The sequence below is a fragment of the Pyrus communis genome, chromosome 12, assembly GCF_041283825.1.
Source record: "Pyrus communis isolate YQ-2024b chromosome 12, ASM4128382v1, whole genome shotgun sequence".
Classification (NCBI taxonomy): Eukaryota; Viridiplantae; Streptophyta; class Magnoliopsida; order Rosales; family Rosaceae; genus Pyrus; species Pyrus communis.
In genome coordinates this window covers 17706213-17712896 of record NC_142576.1, presented here as the reverse complement: position 1 = coordinate 17712896, position 6684 = coordinate 17706213, and the positions used below count along the sequence as shown (strand labels likewise).

The 6684-nt window shown below is 43.3% G+C and overlaps 1 pseudogene; it reads left to right on the top strand.

The window, feature by feature from the left end:
• Window positions 1-3098: 3098 nt before the first annotated feature.
• Window positions 3099-4552, top strand: LOC148692418 (uncharacterized; annotated as a pseudogene).
• The last annotated feature ends 2132 nt before the right edge of the window (window positions 4553-6684 follow it).

Sequence of the window (6684 nt, the reverse complement as noted above, 5' to 3'; positions counted from 1 at the left end):
TCTACGGGTAGGCTAAAGGTCGACCTTCCTGGTCGGCCAACTAATATGTTCCTGGTTGCACCACTCTGACCACTTTGTAAGGCCCTTCCCACCATAGAGCAAATGTTCATGTTGACTTCTCCTTTGTGGACGACATGACTGCTTATAGGACCAAGTCTCCTTGACGGAAGGCCTATGGTGTACACCCTGGTTGTAGTGTCGAGCAACTTTCTTTTGGTATGATGCTTAATAATTCTCTTCCCTTTAAGCACCTCTCTTCAAGAAAATCCAAGTTTAGGGCTTACTCTTCGTTGTTTTTCTCGGAATCATAGAACTTACCTCCATGAGTAGGCACATTCACCTCAACTGGTACAACCGCCTCCAACTGAATGCTAAGGCATGGGGTGTTTCAGTTGTGGCTACAGTCTTGACCTATCCGTGATTAGTGATGATAACCTTTGGTGTTTTGAAACGATAAATTATATTCTGCCAAACAAACGCTCGAATCTTTGGCTCGGAAATCATGGCGAGTAGTAACGCCTCAACCCATTTAATGAAGTAGTCGATTGCTACAATTATGAACTTAACCTTTCCAGCTGCCTCTAACATGGGCCCAATGATATCAAGCCCCACCACACAAATAGCCATGGGCTTGTCATAGAGGTAAGACACTCGAGTAGTCGATTTTTAGACTCTGAATAGTACTAGCAAAGTTGGCAACTCTACACTATCATTTTTGCTTTGGCCTGCGTGGTTGGCCATGATACAACTTGTACCCTAAAATAATGTATTTTATTCCCTAAAGATGTGAAATGAACAAAATGCCCTAGTTGGGTGTCTTGAGTAATTATGGACCTCACAAATGTATAGGCGAAAACAGGATCAAATTGTGAGCTTTGGAGATAGAGTTAGAAATTTTAATCTGTCGAAGGGAATTTTCATATTTTTTGTGGGAAATTATACAAGTGCGTTTATGTACCATTTGGTACGTAAGACGGGACGGAACGCAATAGGACGAGGCGTTTTGTCCCACATTTGGTGAGCCAAAAACCGTGGAACGCACTGTCCCATGGGACGAAATTTGGCTGATTTTTCGTTCCACTTTACCCCCTGGAACGACTTGTTCCACACCTGTGGAACTCAAAATTATAATTTTTTTGGACAACAATACCCCTCATTTTTTTCATTAATTCCACTGTCTACCCTTCCTCTCTCTCCCGTAGCCTCCCTATCTTCTACCCTCCTTCTCTCTTGTAGCCTTCTCCTTCTCCACCACAAACCCAGTTGCATCTTCTTCGACCTCAACGCTCTCTCCATCACCCACAGGGCTTCCCACTTCGGCCCCCTCGTCACTATAGTTTTTACCTCCCAAACCCTGCTACTCCTCTCACCCAAACCCTACGTCATCTTTCTCACTCTCAGATGGGTACTCCCGAGTTCAGTTCGAGCAACGAGTTTCCGGCGAGTCGATTGCTGCCAGTGACCAACAACGGCAATGTACTCGAGGGCGACTTTGGCTTTGAACCCAGATTTATCAACTCTTAATTGCAGTTGGGTTCTTAGTATATATGGTTTTTTTTTTATTCTGGGGAATGAGTAAAAAATCTTGCAACCCAGAAGACAAAATCTCAACCTGCAGGACAAAAAGATCTTTGCTTATTTGCTGTTGGGTTTTAAAACCTTAGTGAGATAAAGATTTTGGGAAACTTTTGTTTTGATGGGGGTTTGCTAGAGCAACAAAATCAAGATTGAAATATTTAAGTTTTAAGTTTTAAGTTTTAATGGGGAAGAAGACGGGGTAGGGAAGAAGAAGATGAACAGTTCATCTTCTTCTTTTTCTTCTTTATTTTTTAAGTTTCAAATATATAAAAATAAAAATTATTTTTTATTATTAAGTGTTTTAAATCTACATGGAAATATTTAATTAGATTTGTGGGAAACTGTTTCGTTCTGTTCCACGCATAAACATTGCTCACGTGTCACATAAATTTTACACGTAGCGTGTGACTCAACGAAAAATCGAAATGAATCAGAAAAGTCATCAAATAGGACATGTGTCAACACCTAGTAGAAATGATTTATTTCATTTGAATATTATATTCAAAATTAGGCCTTGAAAATTTCTATAAATAGAAGCCAATTTCATTCATTTTTCTTTCACCAAATGACATCACACCAAAATCTTGAAGCTTTGAAACTCTAGAGTTCTCAAGCAAATCCCGAAGGATCAAGAAAGCCCTCTTCCTTCTTCGTCAAATCCTCCTTCAAGATCAAGCCCCGACGGCCCTTGAAGAAAGCGTTCATCGTTCATCATCCGTTCATCCCTAAGATCAAGCCCCAACGGCCCTTTAGATCAACATCATCAACAAATCCACCCACCGGCTCTTCAATTCCAAGCCCAAAAGCCCCTGAAGATTCATTCATCGACTGTTCATCCCAAGATCAAGCCCCGAGGCCCTTTGGATCAACAAACAACCCGTTCTTCAAGATCAAACCCAAAAACCCTTAAAGATCCATTCATCAACTGTCTATCCTAAGATCAAGCACCGACGGCCTTTTAGATCAACAACATCAATAAATCCGCATAACTGTTCATCCCTAGACCAAAGCCCTGACGACCTTTTGGATCAACAACCCATCCATATATCTACATTTTAAGAAGATAGAATCAGAGGTTAAATTCGTAGAAGAGATTGTAACCCCAAAATTAATACAAAATATATTTTGTACACGTGTTTTTGTTTTAGGAATTTTCGTGTTCACAAATTTGGCACGCCCGGTGGGATTATCTCTACCTCTCATTTCTATCCTCAAATCCGCAAAAAGCACAAATGACATCAAGAAAGGATCAAGCTGTTCCCGCAATCAAAACGAAGAATAAAAACATCCTCGCCGCAAGTGGTGATATTTCAGGCATCATAACCCAAAGCAAGGCAAGAGCTCTTTTTGCCACCTCTTCCATCTCTGCATCAACTTTGCCAAATGAACAAGAACACCTGAGGCACGAGCCTGTGATCACCCTAGCCTCGCTAAAGGTGCCAAGGGAGGAAAGTCCAAGGAATGACTCCAAGACCATGCCTTCTGATGTCGACTCAAACGGCAGCTCAGCCATGCAAGTCATGACCACTGGAGCAACTTCAATCGATGAGCAACTAGCTCGAATGAATGAAGCGATAGCAAGGCTAAGACGGACTGTGGAAGAAAAAGACTTGCAAATCGCTGTACTCGTCAACCGACTAGAGACGCAGAATGACGAGAAACCCGACCCAAAGGTTTATCCACTAAAGAGATGAGCCAATGAAGAAGAGGAGCCTCCGGTGGAGAAAGTCAAAGAAGGGCAGGAGCCAGACCAAGTGGCAACACTCATGGGATCTCTTTCTATCCATCAGCTGCAGGAAATGATCACTGACACCATCAAGGCACAGTACGAAAGGAGCTCATACACCTTCATGTTGTACTCGAAGCCCTACTCCAAGAAGATTGACGCCTTGAAGATGCCGAGATTCATGCAGTTCGATAGGAAGGGAAACCTAAAGCAACATGTCGCCCATTTCTTTGAAACTTGCAACAATACTAGGACAGAGGGAGACTACCTTGTTAAACAATTCGTTCGCTCGCTGAAAGGTAACGCCTTTAACTGGTACACCAACCTCGAGCCCAAGTTTATGAACAGTTGGGATCAGCTAGAAAGGGAATTTCTCAACTGCTTCTACAGTACTCGTTGCACTATAAGCATGTTGGAGCTAACCCGTACGAAACAGTGGAAGGATGAACCTGTCGTCGACTACATCAATAAATGGCGTTCATTAAGTCTGGATTGCAAAGATCAACTTTCTGAAACCTCCGCCATTGAGATGTGCGTTCAAGGCATGCACTGGGTTACATTACATCTTCCAAGGCATAAAACTAAGAACATTTGAGGAACTGGCAACTCATTCCCACGACATGGAGCTGAGTATCGCCAATCACGGGAAGAAGGAGCCGATCATCGAGTTTCAGAAGAATAAAGTGTTCACCCCAAATGTGGACAAGACTGGTAAGAAACTCGCCAATGAAGCTTTCACCGTTAACATTGTGCCCATCAAGACCTCATCTGTGCCTATCAAGATCTCCTCAAAGAACCAAGCGAATAAGATAAAGAAAGGTGAGCCTTCTCGCACCTAAGATAGGTGTAAAAGCACCTTGAGGGAACTGAAGCAAGAGAAGTACCTTTTTCCTGACTCTGACATGGTTACAATGTTGGACGACCTGCTGGAAAAGTAGGTGGATCGAGCTACCCGAATACAAGCGTCCTGAAGAGATCAATCGCATAAATGATCCTAGGTACTGCAAGTACCCTCGTATTATGAGCCATCCTGTTGGCAAGTGCTTCGTCCTTAAAGAGCTCATCATGAAGCTAGTACAACAAGAGCAAATTGAGCTCGACCTTGAAGACACGGCCTCAACACATACCACTACGATTGCACTTGGATCGTTCAATCTCGTGCCTCTCCAAGTGACATCTGACCATTCCCGTCAATGCTCAAGCTGGATGGCACCTTCTACACGACCCTTATTGGGGGCAAATGACTAAGATGCACATGCCGATGATGAAGAAGGATAGACATTGGTGACCTACAAAAAGATAAGGAAGCCAAGACCACAAGCTACAAGGCCAAAGAGGGAGCAAGGGAGAAAACACCACCGCCGCAATAATAGGAAACCTAAAAGACAACATATGTTAGGGAACCTATGAAGCAAAAGCCACGCATTCCCATCTCCTTGCATGAGTACTTCCCGGAGGACTTCTTCCAACAGTGCACTGTCGTTGCATGTCACATGGTCGAAGTGGAAATGGAAGAACCCTCAAAAGGCAAAACCACCGTCATTGAGGAAGAAAAGACCCTCACACCCAAAGAAGGTCTATTAACGCACTATAGCATTGAGGAAGCGCTACAATTGCCAAAGAAGATGCGAAAAACATTAGCAGCGGTCTTGGCAAGTCCTGACGACCATGAAGTACAAGAAAGCAACGACGAAGGCTTGAAGCTTCAGCCATGTGAATGTACCACATGTTGTGCCGCCCATGATGTAATCAACTTCACTGACGAAGACCTACTGTTGGGATCAAAGCCTCATAACCATCATCTCTTTGTCTTGGGGTACGTAAGGGAGCACAAAGTCAACCGCATGCTTGTAAATGGTAGATCAGCCATAAACATCATGTCAAAGTCAACAATGACCATAATCGGCATCAAGGTGGATGAACTGTCCCTAAGCCATCTGCTGATCCAGGGTTTCAACCAAGGAGGACAAAGGGCAATAGGCATGATCCGAGTGGAGATGATCATTGGTGAACTCAAATCAATCATGATATTCCACGTAATTAATGCAAGAAGTTCCTACAACTTACTTCTAGGAAGGCCTTGGATCCACAGAAATGGAGTGGTGCCATCCACCCTCCACCAATGCCTAAAATTCTACCAGGAAGGAGTAAAGGTGATCCAAGGTGATTCCAAGCCATTCACTGAAGCCGAGTCACAATTTACAGATGCCAAGTTCTACATGGATGAAGACATGGTGCTTGAAGCTCTTCCAGAAGAGATCAAATCCATGGGCAAAACAGCACCTAAAAAACAAGAGTGGCAAACCATGCCTAAGAAGCAAGAAAGGCAAACCATGCCATCTTCAAGCAAAAACGATGACGAGCCTGCTAAACCTGCAACGACCAAAGGAAGTAAGACGCCTTCGAAAGGACCAAACATGCCCATATTCCGATACATCCCGATATCAAGAAGAAAGAATGGTTAATCCCCATTCGAAACTGGAGCAAGCAAAGCCAAGACACAGCGGCATAAGGGTAATGTAAAATTGCTCAAAACAAATGCAGTTTTGCCTCTGACACAGCTAAGCGATGCTAAGGTTGCAATACCACCACAAGGTTCCATAAAAGCTCTGCCAAATAAGGTAGAACCAAGCTTTTTCCCAACCACGAGGACCGGAGAAGGTTTTGATCCAAACGCCTACAAACTCATGTCGAAGGCTGGGTACAGCTTCGCTTCCTCTTCAAATCCTAGAAAGAAGGTTGCAAACATTGTTAATGACAAAGAATGTAACCTCACCGAGACTCAAAAGAAGTTGAAGAAGCATGGTTATGGAGTTGACAACAACAAAGCTGGACTTGGCTTCACACCAAATGCACCCATGAAGATTTCAAACAAAGCAAAGAACTCTAGCGCTCAACACATTAGCGTGACCATTGAACAAGATCAAGAGAATCCTAAATCCACCCATTGGACGTCAGTCTTCGATAGGATGAATCGTTCAAGACCCAGAATTTCGGCACTTAATCGTATTGGTGGTCAAGACCAAACCTTCGTCTTCAAGAGGCTTAATACATCAATATCCCAAAGCTTTTTTTTCAAAAGGTTGTCAAAGCCTAAGAAACAAAGCAACACGGCTAGCTCTCTCTCGCGACGGTCGATTTTGGAAAGACTTGAAGAAACCAAGAAGCTTTCCGGAAAGAGAAAGACAACACCAAAAGAAGAAAAGCTTGATGGTTTGGCAGAAAAATATGACGTTCGAAGCTCTATTCCTTCAAGGATAAAGCGCCAAGCAATCTTGGAGGTTAACACAAATGGACCACTGAAAGTAAAAAAGCGCACAATCATCCATACTAGACAATCTTCATACCAACAAGCTCGAGTGGACAACACTGAAGAGGAG